Genomic DNA, 16,600 nt, shown 5'->3' with positions numbered 1-16,600 from the left:
CGTGAAGAAGAAGAAGAAGAGGTTCAGAATTTTTGTTGTTTTAAAATGAGAGGAAATTCCTCTATTTATAGACAACAAGGGTAGTGTCAACAGCTGTTTAGTGTGCCTTATCGAAAAAGTTAGAACTATTTGGAAAAGTTGCAACACTTCGGAAAGGTTCATAAAAGTCACAACTTTTCATAAAAGTCACATCTCTTCATTAAAGTCGTAACTTTTCATAAAAGTCAAAACTTTTCATAAAAGTCACAACTCTTCATTAAAGTCGCAACATTTCATAAAAGTCACAACTTTTCATAAATGTCACAACTTTTCATGAAAGGGGAAGGATAGTTTTGGAAATAAATAAATTAAAAGGAAATTCTGGTTTGTGGTGGCGCCACATAGGCGAGCCTAACGTTCTCTTTTATACACATATATATATGATATGATTACAGTAATAATAAAACAAGGTAGACTAAGTGTTAAGTCTTTTTATGCTAACTAATTGTTTGTTGAAATTATCCTAATTTTACGATGTAATTGTTAAGAATTCATCACCAACATAATTAATATCCATGACATTTCAAAAAATAATCTAAAATATTTAAGATTTGTAAAGAAATAAAGCAAGATCTCTAGAATGAGTATTCTAAAGAGAAAAGTATAGAAATGTTCTAGAAAAGGTAATTCTAGAATTAGGTTGTTAGAAGACCGTTCTAGAATATAATAGAAAACCCCTTAGCTAGATTCTCCCATCACCACATGTAGATAGAGGTGGTTCATTTGTATTGTAACCAACCAGAAGTAAGAAAGCAAGTAAAAAAGTAGGTTAATAAGTGAAAAGAAAGCAAAAGAGCAAACAACAAGTGAGTGAGATAAGAGAGAGCCGCTAGAGTGTGAGCACAAGAAATATTTTGTGTAAGAATTGTAATACCATAGAAGGTCTTTACTTTGATATAATAAAATTCTGATTGTTAGAAATCCATTATGTCCATCACCTAAACAATATCCAACAAGTGGTAGCGAGATAGCAACTCAAAGAAGATCTTACAAGCTATAGTCAGCGGCTACAAATTGCGAGACACTTATCAATGACGAATTTCACAAGCAACCTTAATAGCATTGAGAAGCTCAATACAAACAACTACGAATCATGGAGCACGAGAATGCTATATTATTGTTTCAGCCAGGAATTATGGGATATCATCTGTGGATCACACCACACCACTAAAGATGTTGATGCAACAAAAAGGTAGAAGGTCAAAGCTGGAAATGTCATTGTATGCTCTCAGTGTAACAATTGAGGATGGGTTCTTGCAATGATATAAGAGGGCCAAGACACCCAAAAATCTTGGGACACACTGGCGGCGATTTTCACAAAGAAGAATGATGCGAGATTGCAAAGGTTTGAAAATGAACTTTTGTTGATCTCTCAACTAAATATGAAGATCAGTAAAAAAAATTCAAAAGTAAAATCTTTACTTAATGAAATATCAAAATTATATCCAGAGAATGTTATCACAGAGACTAGAATAAGGCGAATCATAGTTCATGGTCTAAGGCCAAAATATATAGGCATAATTACAGTCACACGAGGATGGGCCACAAAACCAACTTTTTTTGAGTTGGAAAATATGTTGGCAAAATGAAGAAGATTTGGAGAAACCATTATCAAGTCTCACTATAAAAGATGAAGATAAGACACTCTTAAGTAAAAGGAAAGAATATAAAAAGAGAATCAAAGAGAAGCTCACGTCCTGAAGGAGACCAAAAGAATCAACATCAAAGAAGTTAACAACAAAACAAGCAGGCGAAAGGCTTGAACAACCGGCAAATGGAAAAGTGCTACAATTGTGGAAAGAAAGTACATTACACAGAGACTGCTGGTACAAGAAAGTTGAAGGTAATGTAGCTACTTCTTCCCAAAACTAACAAGATGAAGAGGAAGAATGGGATTTTGAGACCTTTTATACATTTGAAGAAAGAAATCAACAGGAGGAGCTTATCCCCTATCACTCTAACAAAGAATAAGAGATTGCACTTACAACTATAAGTTAGATGACTGGTGATTATAAAAGGCTCATCAACATGAATGAATATAAAGGCGGTCGAGTAGTGGTGACCACAAATAATTCAAAATGTGAATAACCCATATTGGCAAGACAGTGTTCGTGCTTCATCACAGGTCAAGACAAGTGAAACTTCAAAATATCTACCATGTTCCAAGTATGAAGAAGATCTTATTATCTATATTGCAACTAACACATTATGGTAACTATGTCTTGTTTGGGCCAACTAACGTAAAAGTACATTGAAACTTAAAAGTTACAAGCATATCAGTCATAGAAGGGAGAAGATTAAAATCAATTTATGTCACTTCAACAGAGACAACTTATGTTGAGAAAATGGAGAGTAATGAAAATAGTTTATCTATGGCATGCATGTCTTGGGCATGTGAGCTACAACAAATTAAAAATCATGATGCAACAATCAAAATTAAAAGGTCTTCCCCAACTTGAGATTAGAGGAGACACTATCTGTATTGGATGTCAATATAGGGAAACACATCAACTTCCCTATGAATAATTGAAGTATCAAGTGAAAGAGCCATTGGAGCTAGTACACTCAGACGTGTTTGGATAAGTAAAAGAGTCCTCCATCAGTGGTTATTGTTACATGGTGAAATTCATTTATGAATTCTCAAGGTATGTATATATTAATTTTTTAAAAGAGAAATATGAAGTATTTGAGAAGTTTAAAGAGTTTCAGCATACTGTGGACAATAATATTGGAAGGAAAATCAAAAGTCTTCGTACGAACAATGGGGGAGAATACACTTCATAAGGGTTCAATGACTATCTTAAAGAAAAGATGATAAAGAGACATTTTACTTGCCCAAATAAGCCACAACAAAATGGAGTGATTGAAAAATTAGAAATTGATATGCAGAAGTATGTCGCATAGTATGAATGTACCAGCAAGGTTTTTGATAGAATGCATGAAGAATATTGTCCACATCACGAACAGGTTGCCGCAAGCAAGATGAAGATTCATCTCACCATTTGAGAGATTTAATAAGATGATTCCTACGGTAATCCACTTTTGAGTTTTTAGTTGTGTGGGCTATGTGTTCATGCCAGATCATCTCCACAACAAGTTTGATAAGAAAGCTATATGTTGCATCTTTGTTGGATACGATGAACAAAGAAAATGATGAAGGTGTTGTGACCCTACCACAAAGCAGACATATGTGTGAAGAAATATGGTATTTGACGAAGCGTCAGCTTGGAGGTCCAATAAAGTCTCCCTCAAAGACTCAATAGCTCTTGAGTAAAATGATCAAGATATGCTTATCGATGTAGAACAAAGGAACAAGATAGAATCTAAGAAGGAGGAATCTCCCCAAAATGAAAAGAGGAGCTTATGAAAAACTGGATCTTGTTGTCACACCCCGAGGCTACCCCCTAGACGCAGACACGGGACTTAGGATCACGAGTGACCCCAAGCTAACCCTGCTGGCATAACATAAGCATACTATGATAACAAAATTGATGCGGAAACTTAAATATCATGAAAATGAAAGTGATGGGGAATACCCATTCTAAAACAAAATATATATTAAATTTGGGAGTTTAATACAAAAGGAATATCAAACTCAAATACTAAGCTGAAACTAACTATGTCTGGAAATAAGCCTCTAAACTGACTAGAAATGTTAGGGCATGCCCCAAATAGATCTAGCAAAATTGAAACTAAAAGACTGAAATATTGAAAATAACATGACTGTTGTCCTCGAAGAATGAGGACTCACCACTGATGCTGCTGAATTGGAGATCGGGAATCGATCTATGCGTGATCTGACTGCTGAGGACATGTACCTACATCACGAGAAGATGTAGCGCAATATATGCATCAGTACTTGAAAGGTATTGGGCATGCAGGATAGAATAAAGCTAAAATAAACATATAACTGAACAAGCAATAAAGCAAGAGAATAATCTGACCATGATATAGATACTGAAGATTGAGCTAGCTAAATGAAATGACAAATTTATAACATGCTGAGACTGAATACTGACTATACTGAAATGGTCAATGCAATAGAGTCTGAATGAACTGTGAGAGCTAATAATAATCGATAATAAAACCACATGAGCTAGATGTGGAGTCCGATGTATATGCCCCATCGAGAGGACCCAATATACCCTACCAGAGGTATAGAGGCATGGTGGTGTGATCACTAAAATGATGCCCACAGAGGGGACTAACAACCTACGTGGCTAGTAGTTCTGGGACTATTTGGGTACGTTGAACCCTCGTCCAACTCGGCATTATTCTACTCCCAATAGATTAAGTGATTAACATATTATGACTGGATTTCTGTAATGTACTGGATAGCTCAAAATGACATGCAAACTGGGAATGCATATTAATAACTGATAATGACACATTCAAAACTGAGGCATATATATATGAAATAACTGAAATATCTAGCCTAGCATGTGTAATTCAAGAACTAAAGAACTACATAGCCAGGGTTCTGAAATTCGTGCAATAAATTGAGTAATAACATACTAATCTGATTTGGATCATTGTAATAGCTTAAAACCTAACAATACTAACATTCAAGAAACCCTAGGTCTAAATGATATTAAGGGAGTCAAGATTCTGACTGAAAACTAGGGACCTAATGGGTGAAAGAAACCCTTTAGTGAAATCCCACATACCTGATAATGAATTCCACGGAGAAATCTTTCGATTTCGGGGCTAGAACTGATGGAACCTTACCGCGTTCTTGAACTAGGGTTACTCGCCTCTTTCTCCTTCTTCGCTTATATTTTTCTAAGTTTTGATCAATGATTTGACTTAGGTAAGTTCTAGTTATATTTCTAGGCTTAAATTGACCAAAACCACAAAATTTTAAGGTTAAAATGATGTAGTTTAGGTGTCCAACGAAATAGGAAAAGACCGAATGACCCCTGACTTAAACTGCTGATGGGCTGACCACGACCACTTTCACGGACCGTGAAAGGGACTACGTATCGTGAAGTCGGTCGTGGTCTTCACTTGGACTAAAGGCTTGAGGGTCTAAGTTCATGGGCGCTACCACGACTTGTGTGAAGGACCACAGACCGTGAAGGTGTCCGTGGTCTCACTATAAGAAAAGTGTGAATTACATAGGAATTTTCCTGGGGATTAGTATGAAAATCCGTAGTAAACTTATTTTCCTGCAAATTTCCATACTAATTCCCATGTAATTCACACTTTTCTTGTAGTGTCTTCACTTGGGCTGTGATCTGGAGGGGACTGACAAGGGGGCTACTGGTTCAGCCTTCACGGACGCACCCACGACCTATTGTGAGGACCATGGACCATGAAGGTCCCCGTGGTCCTTACTTGGGCGAGGGATGTCTGAGGGATAAACTAGGGGGCTACTACCTAGATGTCAAATATGCCACAACGGCCCGTCGTTAAGACCACATACCGTGAAGGTGCCCGTAGTTTAATGTCTTGGCCTGGTGAAGTCCAAGTCTTGACCACAGGTAGGTCAACGGACCGCAGACCCTATCACGGTCCGTGAACCCTGTCGTGGTTAACTGTTGCAGGTAATTTCTGAATTTTTTTCTGGGTCTGGTTTTGGAGGTGTTACAATATCTCCCCTTGGGAACATTTGTCCTCGAAACAAGGCTAAACTAGCTGAAATTGAGGGAAAGAGCTACAAACCCTACGAGTAAACACTAAAGACTAAACTTCTGACTGAACTGAGTTCCAAAACATGCAGATACGCTAAAAATGCAAGTACAGACTAAAGGAACATGATATTAAGAATCAATTTATGTATGAATGACTGAAAAACTAAAGAGGAACTTGCCTCAAGCTGGAGTAGAATCGGAAGGAAAGAGGCGAGGATACTTGGACTTCATGGCTGCTTCTGCTTCTCAAGTAACTCCATCTACGGATTGACTCCTCCACCAAACCTTGACTGAAGCGACTTCCTTGTTTCTCAACCTTCTAACCTGACGATCAAGAATCTGAACTGGTACATCCTCATAAGAAAGAATATCTTTCACAACCACACTCTCTAATGGCGCTACAGATGCTGGATCACCCACACACTTCTTCCATAGTGAAATGTGAAAGACTGGATGCACTGCTACTAAATCTGTTGTTAACTATAACTCATAAGCCACTTTACAAATCCTTTTCAATAATCAATAAGGGCCTACATATCTGGGACTGAGCTTCCCTTTCTTTCCAAATCTCATCACTCCTTTTATCGGTGACACTTTCAGGAAAACCCAATCATCAACTTGGAACTCTAGTTCCCTTCTCCTTACATCTGCATAGGATTTCTGGTGACTCTGGCTATGGTCTCGCCTAATGTTCCACTGTGCCAAGCTCTGTAGGAGAAAATCGAGTCGGCGAGATAAAAGAGTAGTCGAAGAGTCACCGAACGATTCCATGATGCAGTACTCCATCACCCAATGTTACAGAACTTGAATTTGTTGAAGGCCAATGCAGAAAGATGATGAACCAGACCAAAGGGCGGATCTTCGAGTGTATCGACGATCCCGACTAACTTTGCCGAGTGATCCTTCGCAACACAAGTTTCTGAAAAGCTATAAATACTCTTTTAAATTTGTAACTTAGCATCAAATTTTTATCAGATTTTGAGAGAATCATTTTATATTTCAGTTTTTAGAACTTAGAGTTTTTGCGAGACATTGTTCTTGAGCTTTGAGGATTTGAAGTTTTCCAATTCCAAGCAATTGGAAGTGGGTATCGAAGAATCTTCATCTTTGACATGTGCAAATACATTTTCTATCGTACCTGTTTGATGGAAATTTTTTTTGGTATAGATTTCTATATCTTTACTATGTCTAGCTAAACCCCAATTTTTAGGGTGTGAATATGTGAATATGGGTTAAATTTGTTGCTGGGTATTGCTAATTGATGGTTAATTTGTTGTTTAGATGTGATTTCATTCAGTAGTTGTGTTTGAATTTAATGGGATTGTAGTTGAAAATATAATTTTATTTTCTTGTTTTGGGCTTGCTCGAGAGAGAAGTTTTAAAACCAAAACTACTGAATCGATAATCGGTGGTTATTGGGTTATCATGGGTTCAACTCGAGAGAGTGAATCCTAACCCTCTCCCACACATTCAGCTTGAGAGAGTGAATGGATTAAGGTGAAGGTTGTGCTAAAAGGCTGCTTATCGGTGTTCGAGAGAAACAAATTTGATTCAGGGTAAATTGTTCGAGAGAAAATTTACCCCCACTAAAGTCTAGCTTAGTAACAAATTTACAGCGATTTACTATCAGAAGCATTTACTCGGTTGTTTATTTTAGCCCATACTCCTATCACATCCCAAGAATCCCGTCTCCTTATTCGTATTTCTATATTTTTGCTGTTTTTAGTTGTTAACTCGACTACAAACCCCCTTGATAATTGACACTTGTGTCACCATTTTAATTTGATATGTTTTTCCTCGTATATGTCTTTAGCTATTATTGACTAGAACTAATTTGTACTTGGCTATCAATTCTCGAAACCACTCCCTGTGGGAATGATCCCAACCCTTGGTTGGTTTATATTAGAGTGAAATGGAAGTAGTGTCTTGTTACGTGAAGTCAAAATGGCGCTGCTGCCGGGGAGTTGTGTTATTTGAGAATTTTTAGTTAAGTTGAATTTTGGTCTTGTTAATTGTAGTTCTACTTAACTTTTAGTTTTAGTTTTTGTGTAGGTGTTTTAAGTAAGAAATTGGAACATGTCTGGTGGCAATGGTAGCCAAATGGACCTCTCTCTTTTGAGGATGATGTCTCTTCGGGATACCATCTTAAGTTTTAGACAATTGGAGGGAGAGTCCATCCATGAGTTGTGGCTGAGATTGAAGACACTATTCCTGCAATGCCCAACTCATGGAATCTTAGAAAGCGTGCTATTGGACTGCTTCTACGAAAGTCTTCACCCGGAAAACAAAAGAATGGCTGACCAAATATTTCCAGGAGGCCTCTCAAGACTGCCCTACGCAATAACAACCCAACTCCTTGATCACATGGCCGTGACCAACAAGGAGATTGAGAAAGACCATATTTTTTCCACACTGTTAACTCAGCTAGATCTGGTGGCCAAGAAGATCATGGAATTGGGAACACTGGATAAAAGGAAAGACCGGTACATTTCCCCTCATAAGCGTATAAATCCCAATGCGAACGAGGGTGGACAAATAGAGGAGATACTCTCACTCATTCTCCACAAAGTCAAAAGTCACGACAGGATGTTGAATGAGATAAATGAGAATGTCTTACTGCTGAATGAAATAACTGTTGAATGAAATAACTGCTTCCCAATTCATATTTGTTCAGCAACTGGAGACCCAAATGAGTCATGTATGGTCTCTTCTCTACCCCACAAATCAAAATTAAGTGGGGAACTCGTTCCACGACGTTAAATAAGGCGCTTTTTGGGAGGCAACCCAATGTTTTTAATTACTTTCTTTTAAGTTTAGAGTAATGGTGTGTTGATTTTACAGGTTGAAGTGCGAAAAGCGTTTGAGAAGAGCAGGATGGCGAGCAAAAGTTCTAGTCGGCGAAACGCCGAAGGGATCGGCGACCCCGAAATTGACTGCTGTTGGACTCAAGAAAACATCAAATTGGAGTCTATAAAACTCGGCGAGCCCAGGAATATATGTGCGAATCTCCGATTTGGTTGGTGATCACGAAATAATCCGCCGTTTGGACCTCCATATTAACTAGAGCTCTTGTAAAGCTCGGCGAGGTAAGGTACCATTCAGTGTGTCATCGAGTGAATCGGCGAGTACGACTAATGTCGTCGAGTGGGCGAGAATTGGATGGTTTTTTTTTAAAAAGGAGGACAAAGGTCAAAACTTCAAACTCTCTCACTTTCCCTCGTTTTTAATCTTCCAAATCTCGCACCTATTTTGTATTTTCATTAATTTTGCATTTTTGAAGTGTTATATTCGTTGACTTGTGCTCGGAGTTGGAATACTTTGTCGCCTAACACTTAGATTTTATATTGTTCAGCATAAGAGGTCGATTTTCTGAACCTCGTGTTTATTATTATCGCATTTTTTACTCATTTACAAATGATCTATTCTTAGTGATGTGTGTTGGGCCTCTCTGATCTTAGTTGTTTTGAATTTGCCTATTTTTAAATTTGAAACTCTTGCCCATATTGTTGTGATTGTTGAAATCCCGTATTTTTGCGATTTGACATGAATTAAAATTTGCAGGGGTTGTGCTTGAATGTCATTGATATTAGTTCGGTGAAGTTTGAGTAGCCTGTGTTTGCGCCAAATGACATGAATTACCTGATGAAAGAATGGGTGATGCAATTCTTAAGGGCAAAAGTTGTCAAATGGCCAAATTTGGCAATAACGGGAGAATTTTGAGTGTCCCGGGGTAATGGGTATTACGGGTCTTGCTTAAATTTAACTAGTCCTTGGTTTAATTTTGTTTTCGGTGGTTGCGGGGTAGAATTTGAGAAGATAGGTTGAAAATAGGCACGATTGGGTCGTTTGGCGAGCTAGACCGAACCACATGCCGGTTCACCTAATGTCCCCATCTCGCCTTTAATTTCATGATTTATGTGTTGTTGTGTTCTATAACTTTCGGTAAGAAACCTGAGGTCGCCGAAGGCACTTGGCGACTCGCTGAGGGTCTTCTTGATCTCCCTTTGTCTGCACCCCTAAACCCTTTTTACACTGTACCTTTCGGCGAGAAATTTCTTGCTCGCCGAAAGACCTTCCCCTTTGCCGACCTGCCTAGAATTCTGAGCCAACCCTTTCGGCGAACCCGACCTAGCTTGCTAAAGCAATTCGGCGACCCGCTGACTGGTTCAATGAGTTTATTCGGAAACTATTTTGCCTGTGATTTTGATTAAAGTTTATCCAACTTTTCCCAATGTTTCGCAGACATGGCCAAACCTAAAGTTGCAGGACGTAACATGCCACCCTGAGGGAAAGCAAAAGGGATTACACTGAATGAGGATGCAGTTGCATCCAAGGGGAAGGCCTCAAAACTCTACACAACTGGGAGAAAATGCAAGGGTAAAGGCAAGACACCTGCATCACCAGAGACAAGCTCCGACAGTGATGGCATCTATGACACTTACCTCACCACTTCTAAGAGTGAAGGTGAGCATCAAAAGCCTCAAATTATGGCGTCTGATGATGATAAGCTTGTAGTAGTGCAAAGGGCAGAGCTACGATCTAAAAAGTTGAAGGATCCGTCTAGGATCCAGACTCCTCAGACTACTCCTTCTCCTCCAGGTCCAGAACAAGCAGTGGTCCTAGCACCACCAGTTCAGGGTCCTCTCCCCAAGTCCATGAACATATTGAATACTGAAGGGCTGAGGACGATTATTAAGGAAAAATGTCTGTCCACGGGTGAAATGATTGATAGGTATCCAGAGATTATGAGCTACCTCAAATATCATGATTTCCAGATCTTCACCAAGCCCTGTGGTCCATATATTCCAAATTGGGTCTGGGAATTCTATGCTTCTTATGGAACCTTGGAACACAAGGAAAGAAGCAAGCAGCATCATTCAAACCAGTTGACTATGTAGTCGTTCGGGGAAGGAAGGTCAAGTGTGACCATGCCATTATTAATGCTAGCCTAGATCATCCTGAGGACATTGAGGATGTCTATCAGTACATGATTAGGACTGAAAAGCTAGACAACATGAAGAAGTGGTTAGCTCCGCCGATTTCAGACGACACTCCCAAGTGCCTTGAGGTGGGTGCTGTTATTGAAAAGAAGGACCTCAACATGGCAGCTCGGTATTGGTTCGGTTTCATCAGCAGTACGATCATGCCATCCCAAAACGAGTCTATTCAGCAAAAAGAGATCTTGTGCCGACAAGACCAGTGACTGGGTGGAGATTATGCATGGACTATCAAAAGCTTAACTCATGGACGGAGAAAGACCATTTTCCAATGCCTTTTATGGACCAGATGCTTGACCAGTTATCAGAAAGAGGGTGGCATTGTTTTTTGGATGGGTACTCCGATTATAACCAAATCTCTATTGCGTCGGAAGACCAAGAAAAAACCACTTTCACTTGCCCTTATGGAACATTTGCATTTAAAAGAAGGCCATTCGGACTATGTAATGCCCCAGCCACATTTCAACGTTGCATATTGTCTATCTGTGCGCATATGGTCGAAGATTCTATGGAAGTATTTATGGACGACTTTTCGGTCATAGAGGATACGTTTGAAGAGTTCTTAACACACCTAGGGAATGAACCTGGTCTTAAATTGGGAGAACTTTCATTTCATGGTGAATGAAGGCATTGTTCTAGGACACAAGGTGTAGCAACAACGGCTAGAAGTTGATAAGGCAAAATTTGAGGTAATTGAGAAACTACCCCCTCCGATTTCAGTAAAGGGTATTCGCAGCTTCTTGGGTCATGCAGGTTTCTACCGAAGGTCATTAAAGACTTCTCTAAGATTGCATGCCCAATATGCGAACTCCTGGAGAAGGAAATGAAGTTCTATTTTGATGATGCATGTATGACCGCATTTAAGTGTTTGAAAGAAAAATTAGTATCCACCCCAATTATCATCAGTCCTGATTGGTCCAAATCTTTCGAAGTAATGTGTGATGCTAGTGGTATGGCATTAGGAGTATTGTTGGGGGCAAAAGGGCAGCAAACTATGTCACCCAATTTATTACGTAAGCAAAACTCTGAATAGTTTCCGGTGAAATTATACAATCACTGATCAAGAGTTGCTTGCAGTGGTCTATGCATTTGAAAAGGTCTAGGCATAGTTGCTAGGCACCAAAGTAATAGTGCACATTGATCATGCTCCTCCACTACTTGATGGCGAAGAAAGATGCAAAACCGAGATTGATAAGGTGGCTGCTACTATTACAAGAGTTCGATTTTGACGTAAAAGATCGAAAAGGTTGCGAAAATCAAGTGGGCGACAACTTATCGAGGTTGGAAGGAAGGGAAGATGCTGAGCGTGAGGTCGACATAGACGACACATTCCCCGAAGAATATGTATTTGCTATATCTCTCAAACCTACACCATGGTATGCAGATTTTGCAAATTACATTGTGAGTTGATTGATGCCGGATGAGTTGACCTTTTACCAACAAATGAGATTCATGTGACGTTAAAAAGTAATTTTGGGATGAACCATACTTGTTTCGAGAATGTGCTGACTATGTTATTAGGAGGTGTGTTCCAGAAGAAGCGGTAGAAATTCTTCATGCTTGACATGCATCTCCAGTGGGAGGTCACCATAGTGGTATTCGCACTGCCGCTAAAGTTCTCCAAATTGGTTAGTACTTGCTGTCCCTATACAATGATGCACATGAATTTGCAAAGAAATGCTCTCAATTTCAGCAGCAAGGCAGCGTGTCTACAAGGCACAAAATTACTTCTCACTCCTATTTTGGAAGTTGAGCTATTCGATGTATGGGCAATCGATTTCATGGGCCCATTCGTGAGCTCATTTGGAAATAAATACATCTTGGTGGCTGTAGATTATGTCTCCAAATGGGTGGACGCCATTGCACTTCAAAACAACGAAGAAAAAAGTGTTGTCCAATTTCTAAAACGCTACATCTTCGCAAGATTTGGCACCCGTAGGGAAATCATTAGTGATGGGGGGTCCCACTTTTGCAACAGGTGGTTTTCAATGGCATTGCGCAAATATAGGGTGAAACAGAAGGTACAAACTCCATATCATCCCCAAACAAGTGGCCAAGTGGAAGTGTCAAATCGGGAAATCAAAAGCATCCTGATAAAGACAGTAAATTCCAACAGAACTGACTAGTCTAGGAAACTCGATGATGCACTAAGGGCGTATCAGACCGCTTACAAAACACCTATAAGTATGTCTCCATATCAGTTGGTTTATGGTAAGGCTTGTCATTTTCCCGTCGAGCTAGAACACAAAGCATTGTGGACACTGAAAGCTCTGAATTTAGACTGGTCAAAAAGTTCAAGGGAGAGGGTAGAGCAGTTGAATGAACTGGATGAATTTAGAATCAAATTGTATGAAAGTTCAGCCATCTACAAAGAGAAGATGAAGAAATGGCATGATGCTTAAATACTCAAGCGGGACTTCATGTAGGAGATTGGGTTTTGTTATACAACTCTCGACTTAGACTCTTTTCTGAAAAGCTCAAATCCAAATGGTCTAGACCTTTTAGAGTAACACTAGTGTTCACCAATGGTTCCATAGAAGTTGAAGATCAGGAAGGACCTCCATTTAAAGTGAATGGTCAACGTCTGAAATTATATTTTGGGAATTGTCAAGAGATTTCTTTGGTTGACGTGGTGTATTTGGAAGACGCCTGAAGACGCTGCTGCATCATGCCACGATGTTAACTAGGGCGTTATTTGGGAGGCAAACCAAAACCAATTATTGCTTTCTTATGCTTTGATAAAATAATGGTGTATTGATTGTGCAGATGGAAGTGTGGAGAATGAGCGAGAAGTGCAGGTTGGCGAGCACTAGGCCCAGTCTGCGAGTCGCCGATTGGTTTGGCGACTCTGACCTAGACCGCCGGTAGGCCCAAAACCAATTCATTTTGTGCTTTGTAAAACTCGGTGGGATGAAAAAGCTATTGGCGAGTTGCCAACCATATCAGCGATTGCGAGGAAGACCGCCATTTGGATCCTCACGCTAATTGAAGGTCCTCTAAAACTCGGCGAATCAAGTGCTCACTCTGCGACTCACCGAGAGGGTTGGCGATTGGAACTAATATCGCCGAATGGACGAAAACTAGACGATCTCTCAGCTAAAGGTTTAAAAAATTTCAACCTCATTTACTTTTTCACCTTCCCAAACTCACACCTGCACTCTAGTTTTATATTACTTGCATTTTTGGAGTATTTTGGTTGATTAATTTGTTCTTGGAGTCGGAGCTCATTGCTTCCTAGCATCCCAATAGCATAAAAGGCTAGTGTCCTGAACCCCATAATTATCTTGTCAAAATTGTACTCATTTGCAAATGCGTGATCTTGTCGAAATCTGCTGAACCCCCCTTATTGGGTTTAATTGTTTATGTGTCGATTTTTCTTTAATAACACTGCCTTTACTGCCTAAACTGTGAAATCTCGTTCTCCAATGCATCGAGTGGAGTTAATATGTGATGAGTGGTATTCGTATGTTATGGGTCCTGGTCGAATTTGTGCTTTTTGTGCTTAAATTGCATTTTCGGGGGTTGCGGGCTGATTTTGAGAAGTTGGGTAAAAAATAGGCACGTTGGGTCATTCGGTGAACTATTTCGCGGTTCACCTAGTTACCCTATCTCGCTCTTATTATCATGTTTTATTTATTTTGGTGTCTTTAACTTTCTGCAACAAGTATGAGGTCACCAAGAGCACTCGACGACTCGCCAAAAATCTTCTTATTCACCCTTTGTCTGCACCCCTAACTCTTTTTGCACTGTGACCTTCAGCGGATTGTCCGTGGCTCGCCGAATGGACTATCTAGTCTTTCTACAGCTGAATGTCTGTGTTTTGGTTGTCAAATATGTTCTAACATTATCTCAAGAATTTGCAGACATGGTCAGACCAAAAGTTGCAAGAATAAACATGCCACCTAGACACATAAGAGAACAAAAGTTCAGAAGAACTGCAAGGAGTGAGAACACGACAACTAGTTCGAGGAGGAGGATGCCCATCGACCCTAATGTCCCTTAGTGGGCTCGAGGGTTCAGCAATGCGATACACGCCTTTGTGGCAGCTCACGAGTTGGACAATATGATCGAGGTTAATATCACTGCAGAAGCTGAAGCAGAGCGAAAAAATGAAGAAAACCAGAAGAAGATGCCCAGACAGATAGAGCGACTTCCTAGATAGGATCCCTTCTTCACCTCCCTCTCTGTCTTTCTTTAATTGTCATTTTGGATACTGTTATTTGCATTTGAGGACAAATGTATATGTGGTGGGGTGAGGCCCACATCTTTTGTGTTGATAGTCATGTTTTGTTTATATTTGGGTTGTTCTGTTTAAAATTGCATTTATATTGCGTTTTTGTGGATGTTTGAGCTTATGGCTCCCTTTTATTTTATATTGCAAAAAGATTTTGACCTATCCGAATTTTTTGCCACCTCTCGTGTGTTGAATGTGGCTGTTTCTTTGCAAAATTTATTTGTGGATGTTTGAGCTTATGGCTCCCTTTTATTTTATATTGCAAAAAGATTTTGACCTATCCGAATTTTTTGCCACCTCTCGTGTGTTGAATGTGGCTGTTTCTTTGCAAAATTTAAGTCTCGGTTCCGATTAATACCGATGACTTGAATAGTGCTTACAATCGAACGAAAATGAATGTACGGTTACGATGAGGCCAAATGAAGTTGCATAGAGAATGTGTGAACTCTTTGCATCTCGTTGTTATTAGCCATTTATCAAATTGATTCTCTTGTGATGATCATTGCACACCAGAGAAAGTGTGGAGTCTTGTTTGACTGTAGTGTCAATGCCTAGTGTGATGAGCTTAGTTTGAACCATGCATAATAGATCCTAGAATTTTTCCTGTTGGTCCGGTCAACTAAGTGATGCTATCTCTTGATATGATCTTGGGTAACTTCTAAGAGTGTGAGCTAATTTGACATATACCGCTTTTGTGACCTTCCTTCTGAGTGTGTTTACCGCTTTTGAACACCCCTTGGGCCTTACCTTTGTTTGGAAGAAACTTGATGAAATCATAACCTTTCTTTATCCACTACTTATAATCCTCTTGAATTGTGGTTAATTGATAGCTAACTTAGACCAAAAGCCTAAGTTGGGGGTGTGGTGAAAAGATAAGGGCAAGTCAAGAAGTGCAAGGAAAGTCTCCTTCGACCCATGGTGTTGAGAAAAATGGAACCCTTCCATATAAAAAAAAAGAGAAAGAAAATAGAAAAGAATGAAAAACAGAGTTGCAGAATAAAGTGCAAAAGAACGGGGGTTTCCAACACACTATGGGAAAGTGAATAATAGGATGACTTATGAGGACTAAAAAAAATGATGAAGGAAACGGAAAGGAAGTGTTGTGAGCACCACATTTCACGAGTATGAAAGTCACTAAGCCTAAATTACCAAACCTTTGCACTCAGCCCCATTACAAGCCTTGAAAAAACCTATTTGATCTTGAGTGAGCTAAAACAAATGTTGATTGGAAAATACGGGCAAAACCTATGGCTGAAAGCATGCATTGTGTTCATCTTTGTGAGTGTGAGCGTTACATCTGATTCTGAAGCTTTAAACGGTGAATCGTTGTGCGAATATGGAATCATTCCTTGTGTGAGGGCATTTGAACAATCTGGTTGAGCTTCAACTTGCATTTGAAGCAAGTATAGTGAGCATGAGGTTCTTTGATTTTTGTGTGTCACAACTTGAATCTTTGAGTGCACATATCATCTTTGCATAAGCAAATTGAGTCTTGTTATGTGCATTCATGATTAAGTCTTGTGTAGCACTGTTCGAGACACCCTTTTTGAACGGCTGAACTTGAGTTTGCTTGAGGACAAGCAAAAGTTTAAGTTGGAGGTGTTGATGAGTACATAGATTGGACTTATTTAGGGCTATATTTTAATAGAAATGGTGTCCTCAAATGCTTATTTTATCTCAATATCTGATGAAAACCC

Source organism: Solanum tuberosum, unplaced genomic scaffold (assembly GCF_000226075.1).
Source record: "Solanum tuberosum cultivar DM 1-3 516 R44 unplaced genomic scaffold, SolTub_3.0 scf00347, whole genome shotgun sequence".
NCBI classification, from domain to species: Eukaryota; Viridiplantae; Streptophyta; class Magnoliopsida; order Solanales; family Solanaceae; genus Solanum; species Solanum tuberosum.
The sequence above is the reverse complement of the archived record's forward strand: the minus strand, read 5'-3'. Positions refer to the sequence as shown.